The 17,599-nt window shown below is 39.0% G+C and overlaps 1 protein-coding gene across 3 annotated transcripts in view; it reads right to left on the bottom strand.

Moving 5' to 3' along the window:
• Positions 1 to 17,599, bottom strand: part of ADAMTSL1 (ADAMTS like 1) — a 956,812-nt gene that overhangs the window by 858,641 nt on the left and 80,572 nt on the right. The window lies entirely within an intron of this gene.

The raw sequence follows: 17,599 nt of genomic DNA on the forward strand, positions 1-17,599 counted from the left end.
ACAAAACTTCAGTATGTACCTAACATTCAGAACAAATATGAAGAGCTCTGTCATCTTTTATGTAATCACCACCACCTTGTATTTTATAGGGCTTTTAACTTTGCAGAGAACAACATGAACAAGGTATTGGGCATGAATATCCTTTGTAAACTATAAGTTGCTATAGTAGAGATGGAAAATAGGTTTAATCTTTTGTGCAAAATCTGATCTATCTGGACCCACTGCATGGGTCGCAGTGTTGAAAAGTTTGAGTCTATGCCTGTGCTCAGCCAGAAAAAGAGAAGGGAAAGTATCCAGTGGTATAGGAGGATGGAATAAGGGTACATAGGCTAGGTATCTGCCATCCAACTAGTATGAAAGTGTATAGTGTTATCTCCCCCAATTTTTTCATATTTAATTCACAGAAAAAAATATTTTTATCATTTGAGTAACAAATTTTGCTGCAAAGCCAGCTTCCAAAGTTTGATTATACTGACCATAAACATGACACAGAATACTGGTCACCTGAATGCAGGGACCATATCCTGAATGCAGGGACCATATTCTGCTGGCCATCCACCAATTTGAAGTTAAATTTTACATCCTAAATACCAACACAAATTGTTAGGTACTTTTTTCATACATGACACTTTGATGGGGCATGGGAGATTCAATCTAAAAACGTAACTGAGTCCCTTTCTTCTGGACTAGTTTTATCTCATAATTTGTATTCCATTTTATAATTGTTCATTATGTGCATAGAGTTGATAAGGGGGTCAGGTGTGGGAAGGAAAAATTAGAAGATATCATGTATATCAGGGTCTCTGTAATCAGGTATCTTGCAAATGTTGGGGAAAATATTTACTTACAGGACTCTGTTCTGTGCTTCAGTGAGTCTTGAGTATAACGGAGTCCATACCACACCATGCAGACCATCAGCTTGCAGAAGGACAACCGATACTAGAAACTATGATGAGAATTACCTATGTTTACTGACATCAAGAAGATGGGCCCATTGACACAAGAGATCAGGACAATGACAAGAACTTTCTTCTCAATCCACTTAAGAGACTGTAAGGGCAACTAGGAGCTGGGTACTCTGGTATTCACAGAGACTTGAGTCCTAAATTCAATGACTACTAATTGCATTTCTGTTTTTACTAGAAAGAAGAGGCAGCCATTAGAATGGATGTACATTGAATATATGTCTTCTGACTCTCTCTCTTATGTTTACCCCGTAACAGGAACATTCCTGCCTATTTAAATCCTTGAGGAATTTATTAAGATTGTATAAATTATCAAGTATTGGTTACCTGGCATACAAGGCTCTGCAGAGAAGATTAGATCTGCCATAATAACTAAAAGAAGCCAATCATTCAGCTGCCATACTGTTTTCCCGAAATCTTTATTATGTTCAGCAAGACAGCTGGAGGACGCATACAGCAATACTCACATGAGAAGTTATCAGTCTTGACTGCACATTACAATCTCTTAAGGAGCTCTTAGAAAGAGTGAGGTTCAGGTCCTCTCTTATCCTAATCTCAGTGGTCTCGGGAGGGATCCAGGCATATTTTTTGAAATCCTAGGTGTTTCCAATGAGCAGCCTAGGATGATAAGCCCTGGTCTTGTGAGAAGAAGCTCAGGGTCAGGCAGCCCTCAGTCCATATCCTGCTCTACCTCTTCATAAGCGCAGGACATTACAAAAATTCCTTAAACATTCTGAGACTGTTTTATCAACTGTAAAATGGGAAGTGAGCTACAGGATCAAGATGCCTCTGCTCCATGGTTAATCTTCAAGCTTTGGGTGACCCCAAGGGAATGGCAGGAATAAGAAGAAAGGGAGTTGTTAATAGCTAGAGGCTAAGTTTTAATTCAGTTATCAGCATGTGAAATGAGATCACCATCTTTATGTAAATTCCCTGCTTTCCTCTAGAAACTTCCTCAGGCCATTTATCAACCTTTGATTAGATCATGCCCAGCAGAGACAGACAGATTGAGAGAGAGTGCCAGAGAGAAGCAAGCATGAGCATAGGCACACCTAGGTTCCAACTCATTCCCATGTACACCAGAGCATGCTGTTTCCTTTCTCCCAGTCTCAGTTCCCTAGATTAATAAAACTGGGATATTACTACCTGCCCCATGTGGCTATGGTGAGGATTTAACAAAATAAGATTTAGCATACTTTTTGCAGCACAGTATACATTCAATGAATGCTACTTCTGCTATGATTGCTATTATTTATATTACCACCTACAGGCTATTCCTGATGTCTACACCCTAGATTAACTTTAACATGGCTTTTCTTGATGATCACTGTACTTGGCCTTTATTCATTACAAATGTCAATAGAGAAGGGGAGCCCCTGCAGAGTGAGTGATTTTCCACAAGCTGCATACACTCCTAGTAATGACTCTGAAACTCAGAGAAAACAGTTCTGATGTATTTGGATACACCAGTTGACACCATTCTGGATGATTCAGACCCAAGCTGTCATCAGCCTCCACTGCCTTGGCCTCCCTGCAATTCCCCTGCAAGCAATTCCCACTGATCCAACATGATCCTTCAGCATTAACAACTTTGCTTTGAAACCTACAGTTAAAACTATTTTGCACACAGAGATGGCTGCAATGAGATTTCAGCCTGCAGTCTTTTGAGTCTTTCACACATACCCAACTTGCATTAAAACTGTTTCAGTTTTGAATGCATAAGGTGTATACTCTTAGTGAATTCCTTTTCATTAGTCTATTTTAATATTTTATTGTTGAAATAATTCTAGGTTGAGTTTTCACCAGAGGAGTTAAACAGATAGCCTTTAGGAAATTCTGTGAGCGAATAAGAACCACTGTTATGGTTACATTTTCTAAATAACCAAGGTTTCCATTCCCAAGTTATGCTTTGATGTGACTAAATTCCATGAAGTTGTTGAAACCTCTGAATTTTCACATGATGTTGGATTTCAGGTTCTGCATGTGACTTACTAGTACTCCGTTTTGCCAGTGGAGCACTGGTGCTGCCGATAGGTAGCAGCCTGGAAGTGTATGGGGGGCACTTCCTGGGACACACAGCCCCCAAGCTGCAGGTTTTGGGGTTGAGGAGAGGCAAGATCACAAATAGGATGGGAAAAGTATACTAAAAATGAACCTCTTATTTTCAGAATATAATCTGCTATGCAGTATTGCCAAATATGCTTGACTATGTCCTTGATGGTAATCTCTGGAAGATGGCATGAGAAAACCTTCGGAGGGAACAGATTTCAAAAGCTTAAGGAACTACTCCCAGGTTCTCTTTTACCATAGTTACAGAATGATGAAAAGCGACCTTTCAAACTTTGGCTTTTAATTTTTAACCCCTTTTTATATGGAGACCTTGATTGCAGCATTTTAATAACCCCATGTTCAACTTGCAAGATGAGAAGTTCCCCCACCAGAAATTAGTACCGTGCTTTGTATAGTTACAATTAAAGGCTTACCTTCCAACTTTTTAAATTAGACTAACAGAAGTATGGCATTTTGGCATGGGAAGTGGCAGAGGCCCCATTTGGTTAAATGCTGTTATTTTTCATATTGAAAAACTAAAGTTAAGTAACATGAATAGGCCGGGCGCGGTGGCTCAAGCCTGTAATCCCAGCACTTTGGGAGGCCGAGATGGGCGGATCACGAGGTCAGGAGATCGAGACCATCCTGGCTAACACGGTGAAACCCCGTCTGCACTAAAAAAAAAATACAAAAAAATAGCCGGGCGAGGTGGCGGTCGCCTGTAGTCTCAGCTACTCGGGAGGCTGAGGCAGGAGAATGGCGTGAACCCGGGAGGCGGAGCTTGCAGTGAGCTGAGATCCGGCCACTGCACTCCAGCCTGGGCGGCAGAGCGAGACTCCGTCTCAAAAAAAAAAAAAAAAAAAAAAAAAAAAAAAAGTAACATGAATAAGGATACAACTGTTGTGGCACCAGAAACAGAAAAACTCAGTAATTTCCTCAGTTAAGGTTTTAGAGTCCGTGTTTTTTGGTTGCTTTGGTTTGGCTTTTGAATTGGCTATTTACCATTAGAAAACTCCTTCACTTAAAAATGTACAAACTTTGTTGCTCTGAAATTTTACTTAAACACTCAAGGTAAGACTGTATGGACCTCCATCTCTCATGCTGTGTGCATATAGAACTATCAACCCTGATCAGTCTGTTCTCTGAAAAACACATTGTTTTGAAATCCAGATATCCTCCTGACCATTAAAAAAGCATCTGATTTGGAGTCAAAAGACCTAGGCAGAAGTCAAATTTCTGTCAGGCTTCATCAAAGTTTGAAAGCGTACAAAATATGTGAAAGTGCTCTGCAAGCCACATATAAGAAGCTGCACATGTAAAATTATTATTGTAATTATGATCATCATTGACAATTTTTACTCTATTATATTGTTACTTTTGGTGTTTCAGTAAGTACAGTGCTAGGTGTTGAGAGTACAGGATGAATAACCATGGAATAATACCCTTATGATACTTAAAATCTAAGGGTAATGGAGATAAGAAAATGAAAAATTAAAAACATGTGCTAAAAAAAAAAAATGCTGGTAAGTAAATGGTGGGGAAGAAGGAGGCCCAAAATAAAGAGAACTATCTTGGATTCGATTCCAAGTCCTAACTGAAAAGAGACTTTTCTACAAATGCCATTACTGAGTAAAATTTGTATTATACACGTTAAGTTTCCTGTCACTCTTTTTTTCTTATTTCTAGGCACAGAATATATAAGGAGAAGCAAGAAAGATAAAGCCCCCATGTCATGATACCTCATCAACCCTGAAAGATGCTTCCAAGGATCAAAGTATTCTGGGGGTCTCCCCATCTACTGGGAGAAGCCGACACCTCACATCCTCCTTCCTAATACCCACCACAGACATTTCTAAGGCCTCCAGGGTGAGGTGCTCTGCCACCTGCCTCAGCATTCTCACACAAATCTGTGACTATTCTCTTTCCTCACGATTTTAAATTCCGTAGCTGGAAAGCAATGTTCACATATGAGTCTTGGGCTCCAGTACAGGCCCAGCCCTGGAAAACGGGTGGAGGCAAGTAGCCTCCACTTTACATGGACTTGCCTAAGTGCTGTTTCCAGACCTACAGCTAATGCTTCATAAAAGATTTCAGTGACTCAAGTGCTGATCTCTTGCCTAGAGGCCATGACCTAAGCACAATTCTCGTTCCAAGTTCACCAGATGTTCTTGATCCTGCTTGGAATGCACACACCAGAAACCCTGGAAAGCAGCAACCTTTTCATAAAAAAAAAAAGTGGCTCTGAGTTGGTGGTCAGATGGGGGCCATCTGTTAGAAGCCACCACCCTTCCCAAAGCTACTCTTCTTACTGGCGACAGGGGCCTGCAGCTCAGAGTTCTTCAGCAGACACTGCCAAGGTGGGGTTCTCTCTGACAAGACAAGTTTTTATGAATGTAGTCCCACAAAGAGTGCCTGCAAACCCCTGGACCTTTGCCAGGCCAAACCTGTGTCTTTCTCTAGAAATGGAAGGAACCTTCTCACCCTGAAGGCCAAATATCCCCATGAGCATTTTAGAATTCCGAATGCTAACACTAGGGGAACATTTCCCAGAGAATGGCCCCTATGTCTGAGAGGGAACACTCCGCCAAAGCTCTATACAGCAACTCTCTTCGATGGCTGCCCTGCTCTTGTAATTCTAGGTTCCCCTTCCAAGGCGACTCATGGGTTGTCTTGTGTCATGGACAATATACTGGACTGGAAGGCAACAGCCTGGCTTTTGTGTTATGCACTGGTTGTGTGAGCTTGGGCAAGTCACAGAACCCCTTTAGGTTTTGGATTTCCTTCCCATCACAAAATGAAAGAGCCTCCATGATATTTGACACTCCTTTGAGCTCTAATAATAAGTTTTAGATGGCTTTCCCTGTGATATTCTCAATTTGACAGCCTCGGCTGGGTCCTGAACTGTGGCAGGCTCAAGCGCCATCTAGAAAAAGAGTTAAGGGAGTGAGAAAGCAGATTTCCAGAGCTGGTGATTTCACTTCCACCTGTTTTCTCTCATTCTGAGAGCCTCAGCATCAAGGCTGAGCAGTTCCCTGCCATTTCCATCCTTGTCTCCTGGGCATGAGTGTGACCTTCTTCACCACTTGCAGGGGGTAAACAGACCATTTCTGACCACCGGGTGTAAGATTTGTTTGCCTGTCCCACTCCTGGCTCAATAAGTTTATTTAAGTTGAACATTTTTCTGGTAAAACCCTTAGGTAGTATTTGACCGAGATGAAGGTTATGAGAGCAGTTTAAACAAAAGTTTAGTTAGTATTTTTCATAAACATTAGCTCTTCAACTACTTTCAACTTAATTTCATTGTTACAGAAGATGTTTTCTGACATATCTCTTTTGTCCCAAGATCCAACATTAGTTCTAGGCTAGATATAAACTCTTGAGAAAAGTTCAGCACCTTCATGTCATTTTCTGAGGTTTTTTAATTCTTATACATGTTTTTACCATTTATAAGACACATGAGACTGTGTTCTAAAGAATTTTGCAATTTTCATTTGCCACATGGGCCATGTATTTAAGAAACTGCCTAATGAAATTATAGAATACTCATAAAATAGTACAAATAAAAAATAATTCCATATTTAAAAATCTAAACAATGTGCACAAAAGTAACTATATATCAGGATACAGTGATCACACAAAATTCATAAGCAAAACTAATTATGTGTTACATTTGTGATATATAAAATTAGAAGTATCTGACTACATTGCACAGTGGTGTCGAGTTTGGTAATTGTGTAGAATACCCTTAGGTCTAGGATTACATCGACCAAATGGAACAAATCTAGGCCTGCATGTCCTTTTTGGCTTAGCTAGCTCTCCACCCACTCTCTTAGGGTTGTGTCCATTGTCTGGGCTGAGAAAGCACAAGAGCAGCGCTGAAGATACTTAGGGGTTTCCTTTTCTCTAACGTCCCATGGAATTGACACCTATCCTTCAGCAGATGTTGAATTGTGGCCTCAGGATTACTCACTTTAATTCACAATTAATCTCTTCCTGTTCTGGCTCTGACAGGTCCTTAAAACCAAGTGAAGTATTTTACAGAATTAGATTATTTGTTCTTCAATCCTTTATTTTGATGTGTTCCCTTTCCATAAAATAGTTCTCCCTAGTGTTTAATGTTCTAGTAACAATCTCTCCAGGTTTGAAAGCATGTAATATACGTGTAAGTGATTATGTGTATGTGGATAGAAAATTTTCTTTCTGATTATATGTTATTGCTTGCTAAGTTTTCTGGCAATTTTTCTACTATGCAGGGCTCAGAGCTAATCTCTAATACTTAAACTTTAAGAATCTGCCTTAACAATCATATTAATTCTCAGAGCTGCTTCAGTTTCATCTGAGAAACTTGGCAAATTGTGAAACCGAATTTGAATAACCAGCCACTGTGCAGTGATTGGTATTCTACACTGTCCCCATGGGTAATTTAACCACACACAGTATCAGTTGTGGGATGAGAAAGCATTATTCTTAGATTGAGTTTTAATTTCCCATATCATTGATGCATGGGCTCAAAGTTTCTTCTGAAGTTCGTGAAGAGCAAGAAATGTTTATATTATCTGTCTTCTATCTTCTAAATGTTCAGAGAAGGAAAATCATGTAATTAAAGAAAATGGGCATGTTTGTGACTGAATACCTATATCTGCAGGCCTGGATCCTAACAACAAGCAGAATTGCTTGGTGACTATTTGCTTCGGCTTCACAATGACCATTAAGTTAGAATATTCTTTGAATTTAAACTTGATCTTATACACTACCACTCAATTCCAATTCCTATGCTTCTAGCCTATGTGGCTAGTTAAATTTTCAGCTACTGGAATATCCAAAATTCATTCTCTGTATTGTTCTTATCCAGAAAATAAACCAACAAATCTCTTATTATGTAAATTTTTAACTCAGCAAGTCTGAAAACCAGAGAAAAAGTAGTTTCTCTTATCCAAAACTATGCTAAGTTCTTCACCATAAATAATCTCATCACTGAAACAGCAAAGAGTAACTGAATGCCTATTAATTGGCCCTGCACCAGGCACCATGCAAGGTACTCAGAGTACAGCAGTGAATCAGACAGGAGACTTATACCTTACTGTGAGGCAAACAGGCAAGTAAGCATTTCCAGTGCAGTGTGTTTAGGTTTTTATTAGAAGTGAGTACAAGGTTTTATAGAAAGACCAGAGAATGGATGACAAGCCAGCTTTTTAGGTACAGTTAGATAAGCCTGTTGAAAGAGATGACGGAAAAACTTAGTTGTAAAGGAAGACAGAAGAGAAAATAGGAAGGTGAAGGGAAGATGAGGAAGACTATTTTGAACATTAATGCAACATTGGGGAGGAGAAAGAGAAAGGAATGAATGCGTGAACTGCATGCACGAACTGGTTGAATAATGGGATCTGGTGAAATGAGTAAGGACATGAACGACACAATAATGACAGTATCAGTAGAGCTAGAGTGCAGATCTGCAGGGGAGAGTAACCAGGAAGAGACATGGAGTTCGTGAGAGTCATTCCGACTGCTCACCCATGTCCAGTCCTCTCTTCCTTTGGGTTGATGATACCCTGTTCCAGCAAATCTAGACAAACGATCTAATGATCAACAGTGAAATGAAGCAAATTAGGTAGTCTTCATTTTTGTTCAAGATAAAGTAAATCAGTTCTGAATCTCCTATTCACTTAGTACTTAAGTCCCAAATGAGGTAGTTAAAATGTTGTCATCATTCTGGCCCCCTTGTAGGTAGATGAGGTCATGTGACTAGAGATGGCCATGAGTTCTAAGCAAGTGTCACTTCTAGGCCAGAGAACCTAATTGCTAAGGTGGGACCATTCAGAGCTCTTTTTCCCTCAGGTAAAACAACTTGCACTATTCAGGGTGGAGCTGCATAGTGAGCCTGAGTCCCTGAGTGGACTGTAATGAGCAAATTCCCATTGCCTACCTGAGTTGCTCCTTCTGCATGAGTAATTTGTGTTGTGTTAAATCCCTAATATTTGGGATTGTTGATACCATGGAATAAACAATAAGCAAAATATAAAGCCCGTCCTAACTTACTCGAGCTGAGAGTGGCAGACAAGAGCTGAATCACTCAGGGCCTCAGTGTCTTGGTAAAAAAAGTTTATTATGCCAAGAGTATTGGGATCTCTTTAAAGAGATTTAAGCCGAGTTTTAATCAGGTTTGCATGTTAATATTGATCACTCTGACGGCAAACCAGAGAACAGATTGGAAGGGACAATGCGGAAATCTCAATTCCTGAATCGCCATTTCACAGACTGGTTAAACATCTCATCTAGACCTATTTTCTGAAGGTCACACAGGAGTAACTTGTCTCAGCAAAATTGAGAAGCTCTAACGGAAACATCTAAGAATATTTTAAAATCTCATGTCTAACATAACCTAAATATCTCACAATGAAATGAAATTACCAATGCAGCATTATTATATCTTCTTTTCTTTCTGATTAGAGCAAAATATGTTTCTTTGAATTTTAAGCTGAAGAATAAGGGGCTAATTTCTTTGAAATCTGATTACTTCAGATTATGTGTCAGATGGTCTGAGGCCAAATTATTATGGAAAGAGCAAGTTAACTGAGCCAAAATACTTCATAATTTTCCTTCATTAGTAAGTTTAGCAGGCTTCACTGAATTTAATGAAAGAAGTACCATGTAAATCAAGTCTATTCTCCCCAGGGGAAATTTTTTTTTTAATTCTCTTGGATGTAAGTACGAATGAGTGTGTCAACATTTGAACATCAGAACATTTAGCTTAATTATACTCTTCTCTGCTTCCTCCTTCACTTCTGTGAATGTGTTTAAGGCTTCAGTGCCATAATCATCCCCATTACCAGAGCTCAAATGCAGTGATTACATGGGTTAAGGGTATAAATCACACACTCTGGGGCTTATCTAATCCACCTGCCTCACTTTACAAATAAGGTGACAGAGGCGGCAAATTATACTGGATATCTTCAGGAAATGAATGAGGAAAGTGTTTCTTAGTTTTTCTACATTTATTCCAAGATGACTCTAACATACCGTCTGTTTTTTGCTTTTTTACTATGTAGCTGGCTAATGATGTGGTAGTATGACACCTGAAAAGGTAGAATTCTAAGTTAATAACTATAAACAGGGAACTGTTCAAAAATATAAATTATCTGACATCAGCAAATATCAAAAAGCTATTTTTTTCTGGTCCTCTTCACGGCTAGTTATCAGAGAGAAACATCATGAGCAGCATTGTCCAAACTGTGTTCCACAAAATACCAGTGTTCCAGGAGGTGCTACTACAATTTGTATGGAAAAAGAGTTCTGTGATGAGTTTAAGGAACCTGGCTTAAACTGTGTTAACAAGACTCTATTGTTTATTCTGATCTCCCCTTCAAAGAAAATGCTCAGCAAAATTAATCCTAGGCTAACAGCTCCAAAAACTTAGCCTTTAAGCTTTAAACATTTGAAAATGAGGAATTTCTGTTTTTTTTTTTTCTACCACTTTAAAAATGAGCCCGATTTTTCCATTAAATCCAAATATGTAAGAGCATATGATGATGCCCTGTTCCAGCAAATCTAGACAAACGATCTAATGATCAACAGTGAAACGAAGCAAATTAGGTAGTCTTCATTTTGGTTCAAGATAAAGTAAATCAGTTCTAATCTCCTATTCACTTAGTACTTAAGTTCCAAATGAGGTAGTTAAAATGTTGTCATCACAATGTAAGTATGCAGCTAAGAAAATAGTTGACATAATCACAGACTCTGCTTCTGGTCATTAGAACACATAGAATGTGAGAGCTAGAAGAACACTGAGGTTAATCAAATCAATCAAATCCATCCAAGTTCCTCACCTTACAGATGAGGAATCTGAGGCCAAGAGAGACCGTGGGATATATCCAAGGTCTTTTTCACATGCATAACTAACTTGGTTTTACATTGGCACTTTTCATTATTTTATTCATCAATTTATTGATTTACCCAACAACTTCTGAGTTCCAGGATATATATTAATCACTGAAAATACGAAGTTGAACACAAGAATGTTCCCATCAGATACTTAGAATTCACTGGTATGTTGGAGCCAGCTGCTACCAGCTTCAAAGGGTCAACTGTGAAATTATTAGGAACTTAGTGAGCTGTTAAACATAGTCATTACTAAAAACTAAATTCTATAAGTTTGCAATTAATTAAATTGAAATTAAAGGTAATAAGTACTCAAAGCACAGACCTTCCTATGTTTCTATGCTAGAACTAAATTAGTTTACTATGTTTCTAGTGTAAAATATTATACAATGGGCTGCTCTAGCACATCTCTTCCCAAGTCCACACTCAGTGATATCACATTGGTAGCTTGAAATTGGGTATTTACACTATGAATATTAGCAAACACTACAAGGTAGCTTGCTTTTTTTTTTTTTCTGAGTGGTGGTTGTTCAAATTCACCACCTCACCACTGCAGCCACTGAATATATATGGAGTGTACTTTACCATTGTGTAGTTTATAGTAGGAATTCACACATACATGATCTCATACTCTCTTCCACATATTAATAAGTCTACAAGACAGATTTTATGACTGGTAGAAGACTTGACCTGTGCAAAACTAACCGTAATATAAAAAGTCCTGTGATCACACAGCAGGAAGCAATGAATTATGCAGGGCAGTGAAGAGAGGCAGAGAAGAGGCCACATTTGATATGGATTTAGTAAACTCACCTAAAGGCTAGGTGACATGCCAAAGATCCAAAGCAACTAAAGACTGTTCTGCCTCCAGCACATTCCTATCAGCATGCTCCATACTCCTATCACTCATTTGTTCACTGTGTACCAGACGTGATGCTTCATAGGAAAGATCTGGTACTACTTAAAAGTTAAGACCTACTTGGTTTGTAATGTAGACAGTCATAGTCATAAAACAAGTTATTATTTCCTTAAAACCAAGAGAGATAAGGTAGTATGGCGGGGGGAGGGTGGAGAACAAAGGCTAAGGGACCAGTTGGGGCTGGGTTATAGACTGGATTGGCACTAAGCTGTGTGTCTTTGGTCAAGTTACTTATTCTCCCTGTATTCTTTTCCTTCATCTGTTAAATGAAAGCAAGTTGTGCTTGGGAAAATTAAATATGATAATGTATTTAAAGATCACAGTAGGTGCTCAATAAAGGCCATGTCTCATCCTTCAGCTTCCTTCTGTAGCAGTCATCTGTTTATTCTGCACACTTCTCTAGTGAGCTGTGCAGGCCTTTGAAGTGTTTTCCAGGTCTCTGCCATTCATTCTTCCCTGTAGACTTGTCTCCCATCTCTTTGCCTCACTATCTTCTCTCCTTCAGTTATCATTTAAGTGTGACTTCTCCTAAGAAGCTTTCCATGATACTCTATAAACTCAGTTACGTGCTTTTGAATCTTTGCCCTCATTACAGTGTAAGCTACCATCAGAGCATGAATCAAACTTCACTGTCACCACCTGCTTACTCATCTGTGAATAAGTAACTCCATGAGGTCAGAAACTTCATCTCTCTTACTTGTCATTATATGTAAAGGGTCCAGTACAGTGCTTAACACATAGTCAGCATTTTAAAAATATTTGCCAAGTAAATGAATGGTAGAATTAGATATTTTTAGACAGTCAGTTACATTTGGTACGTCTTCACTTTTTGGCACCTAAATTTTGATTCAATTTTCCTCCTTCAGTCAATGCTTTTGTAAGTTTTGTTTTCTTAATGTTCCTTCTTCTAATAAATAATACTAGTTTCCCACATTTTCCAAGAAAAGTACTGAGTTCTTATTTTTAGTCATACACTGTAATGCATCAAAGGTAGCACTCTAAAGCCTCCATGAGATTGACAAACATCACTTTCCTACTGGTACTAGAGGGGATATATAAGCAGCCCAGGTCTCAGGTTAGTAAATTTGGCTTAAAATTGACATGCTATGGGTGTGAGATAATTGAGTATAACAAACACCCGTGTGTGACACACACGTGCAATTTACCTCTGTGCACCTTTCCACTCTCCCCTTGGCATGTGGCAGGTCCCCACCTTTGCTACCCACATCATTCTGTGCCTTCACTTGCTTTGTGGGTTTACGTCAGTGTCTCAGCTGAGCCTAGGCTATCTGTAGGAGTCCCCCTACCACCTGCAGAAGCTGCTCTGAATCTGCTTCCTATGGAAGCAGCCAGAACTCAGAAATAAAGCCCCTTCCTTCCCTGAAGATGGCATCCCTCAGCCTTTCACTCATCTCCTTCCTGTCCTTCCTTCAAATTTTCTGTTTAACATTTCTGATCTTTGTTTTCTTCCCTCCATATCCTTTCCATATTGCAATGTCATTCCATGTGCATATGAAACCCTTGTATTGCTAGCTGAAACATTTCCTCAGCAGTTGAATGAAAATTGCTTTCCTTTAAAATATTAATAAATTCAGTGGTCCATATGGACCCTTTCTTTGGTATATAAGTGATTACATTTCTAATCATTAAAAGAAACATTTTCTTTTTAGGTGTCCAAACATTGACATTCTACAGCTTAATTGTTTTTAAACACTATTGGAATCCTTTTTTCCAACTTTAATAGTTGACTCTTTAAGGTCATGAAGTGGGAAAATGATTTGAATGGAAAACCTAAGTGTACTTAAATTAAATAAAACCTGACTCCAAAGAACTTCATTTCTAAATACAGAGAATCTGGTTTTCACACGAGTTTTCTTTCATATAGTAAGGCTGGACTGCACAGAAGGCTCATTCTGTTTCCTAATCCTGCTATGAAGAAGAAAGTCGGTTTGAAATATTCTGAATGCTGATCCTTAAGTACATCTGTCTGCTACAGCACAATGCATCAAAGAAAGGTCATGATGTTATATAACATTCGGAACTGAGATTCCCATCAGACTTGCTACAAGAGTAGAAACAAAGTCAGACTTTTATCATCAAGCATCCACACTACAATCCAAATGGTAAGTCTCTGAGTGTTCCCAAAGTGCTGATTCATGTTGCAGTAAAACAACAGGTCATGCCGATGGGAAAGAAATGCAGACAGGCATGTAGGTAGAGTGTGCACAGATGTGCAGCATCATTGGAACTGGCCGGGAGAGATTTCTTTCAACACATTCACAGAAACAAATGCAGCACTTGGTATTTGAAGGCATGATGGCATCTTCTCTCTCTTGAGTATTTGCAACCTTCAACAGGTACTTGTAGAACAACCCTTGGGTGAATCGGATTTTTATTTACTCTCATGCTGCTTCATGGACATTTAGACTGTCAGTAGCTGGAGCTCAACATGCAGGTCAAAAAGGCAAAGGCAGGACAAGAATCTAGAGTCAGCGTGGAACTGGGAAGGACCCCAGGATGAGCCTGGAAGCTAGCGGTCTAGAGGCTACCACAGTGCTTAGGGCTCTCTACCCACAGCCTCTGCTCCCTCAAATCCATTCTCTAGTATAAAGTCACCTAGCTATTAAATTGTAGAACCAGAATTTGAACTCCAGGATGGGCCTGGAAGCTAATGGTCAAGATGAGCTCACAGGTTGTGTGATGATGAATAATTCAGAGTATGGGTAAACAGATGCTAAAGGTCAAAGGTCGGCAGTGGGTCAGCAGTCACAGCGTAATAGCAAGTGAATGGAATTCGGACATACAAAGGATCTTGGTTTTAGCCCAATTCTGCCATTTGCTAGTTATCTGGCTCTGGGTAAGTCATTTAACTCTCTTATACTTTGACTTCCTCTCCTACAAAATAGAGATAACAATATATACTACTAAGTGCTCTTTGGATCTTGAATGAAAATAAAAGCGCTAACAATATCTGACATTTACAGAATCCTCACTGAGTGTATTATATGAATTAATTCATTTAATCCTCATAATACCCTAATAAGGTTGACATTATTATCATCCCCAAAGTCACCAAGCTGATAAATGGCAGAGCTGGGAATCACTAGTTCCAGAATCTTTTCATAAACATGAGATCATGTATATTATAAAGTAGTTCATTAATCCTATGGTCACATACTCTTATGCTAATAATAACAGTTAATACATTAAGTACTTACTAAGCATCAGAGACAGTATTTTCTATTTTACATATATTATACTATTTAATTTTATCATAGCCCTTTAAGGTAACTTCCGTAATGTCTCCATTCTACAGATGAGGAAACTGAGGCTCAGTGTATAAGATCACCTAGCTATTATTATATTGTAGAACCAGAATCTGAACTCAGGTGTTTGGTTTTTATTTAATTCCAAGGTATTTTTAGTCTTCTATTTCTTTGACAAAATGGAGGCTACCCATAATGGCATCTTTCAACATTCTCCTTCTGCCCACAGATTCCTCTAGATTGACATCTATTCTTATGTTCTGATCTCTAGTATCAGAAAATAAGTCATCTTTTACCCTTCAGGTCAACATTCTTTCCTTTTACTTTCATCATTAGGTATCATTCTTCCCCTGTGTCTTCAATCTTTCCCTCAACTGACTTCATTCTTTCAGTGCAGGAAAGTACAGCCCTCCTTCCACAGTCCTCTCCAGCTGTGAGCCAAATGCCCTTTGCTCCTTCTCACCCAAACCATTCTGCACAGAAGTCTTCATTTCCTATCAACTTCCTTCTCTCCCATTCACTCCTGGGTCACCATCATCTGGTTTCTACCTGTTCTACTCAACTCAAACTCCTCTTTCCCAGCTCACCACTGGCTTCCTATCTGCCAAAACTAACAGGCATTGCTACTCCTCACCCTATTGGCCCTCTCTGTGATGCTCCTCAGAGGCTACCACAATGCCTAGAGCTCTCCACCCCCAACCGCTGCTCCCTCAAATCCCTTCTTTACAAAATCACCATGGTTCTTCTAACATATGCATTGTTTCTCACTTCCCTGTCCATTCTGTCTTCCTGGAATGCCCTTCTTTACTGCTACACCATTTTTCCTACCACAGACAATTTCTTCTTAGATTTCAACTGAGATTTTTCTTCCTCGAGACCTTCTTTGAATCAGCGCATTCTAAGATTAGATGCACCTTCTCCATGTGCCATGAGATCGGTAGCTTTCTATTTTAATTTTATTTTCCTAAAATGACCTATTCTACATCTGACTTCCCCAATGACTGTGAGCTTCTTGAGGACAGGAACTGTCTCCCTCATCTTGGACCAGTTCCAATCTCTTATCTAAGCATTGGGACAAGACAGTATGACTGTGCCACAATTTATTCATATGTTTGGACAGTTACTTCTGTCATCCACGAACGGGAAATATTTCTCCTATATATTTCACAATATGTTTTTATCTTTGGGCTTATTCTTGCAATCTCACCTTCAATTTTACCACTTTCATCAATTTGTTTTTCCTTTTAGTAAATGTTAGTTTTATTTGTCTATTTCAAAGACCAGGAATACTGACTGCCTGACATATTATAGGCTACAGTGACAAGTTATTGGTTTTCCTCCCTGATTCCCATTCATTTCTTCCTGGCAATAGCATTTTCACATTCCTTTTAGAAACTAACTTCCCCCAACTGGATGCAGTCCTGATGGGACTGTCAAAATCCAGGTTCTCCATACTTCTCATCTCTAGGGATGGGATAGTGCCCCAAGTCAATCAGACCGTCACTTCCTGGAACTGAAGTTTTGAAAAAAGTGATACAAAGGCCAAGTTAAAGTTGGTTAAAGTTGTTTCATCCCAGAAGAGATTTATTGTAGTCCCTGTCACCTGGATTCACCTGAGCCGCTCTGGCCTATGTCATCTGTGGAGCCAGATCCTTAATCTTTTCTACCCATTTTATGGATAATCTCATAGCCTTCCAGTACATTCCTTTTTTGTTCAAGATAACCAAAGTCTGTTTCAATTGCTTGCCAACAACCAATGCTACAGGACATAAGTATTAAATAAACATCTGCCAAGTGAATAACAAATGAATATTTGAGTCAAAGGAGGTTTTTCCCAAGTTAAAAGTGACCTATAAATTCCTAGAAGCAAGATGACTAATATAGAAGGAACCCTAGGGCAGAGAGAAAGGATCAATCTATGGATGTCAAGAAACTGGGCTCAGAGGAGAGGTACTCTTCCCCTTCCTCTGACTATGGGTCCATAAGAGAGATACGTAAAGCTAAAGAGAAAAGCAGACGAGGGGTGGTGAGCAGGATGACCAGTTTTTATTAGAGAAGGAAATAATTATGTCGGGGGGAGGTAAAGAAGGGGATTTCAGGAGACATAAAAAAAGTATCTGAAAATATTTTCGGGGGCACACTAAAAAAATCAAGGATGATGAGGATTATTGGACAGCTTGAAGCCAAATCTCAATAGAGCATAGTATTAATATGTCAGTTGTAAATCTTTCTCATTGCAAGTATATAAAAAAATCTATAATGACCAACAAAAATCTTAGTGATAACTAGGAAAATTACTCTTTGAGGAAAGTAAAGCTGTTATTTTGGCATAATTCTTGGAGAAGCATCACAGCCGCTAACTTACTAGATCCTACAGAGATCAACTTTCACAGTGGCCCCTTCTGTGATAGGCTTCACCACTTCTAGCCTCTGGTCTAAACATATGATAGGATTTAGCTATAATCCATATTTTAAACAGTTGCAAAAAACTACAAAGGAATTGATTCTCCTAGTTGAATGCTATA

The sequence above is a fragment of the Macaca mulatta genome, chromosome 15, assembly GCF_049350105.2.
Source record: "Macaca mulatta isolate MMU2019108-1 chromosome 15, T2T-MMU8v2.0, whole genome shotgun sequence".
Lineage (NCBI taxonomy): Eukaryota > Metazoa > Chordata > Mammalia > Primates > Cercopithecidae > Macaca > Macaca mulatta.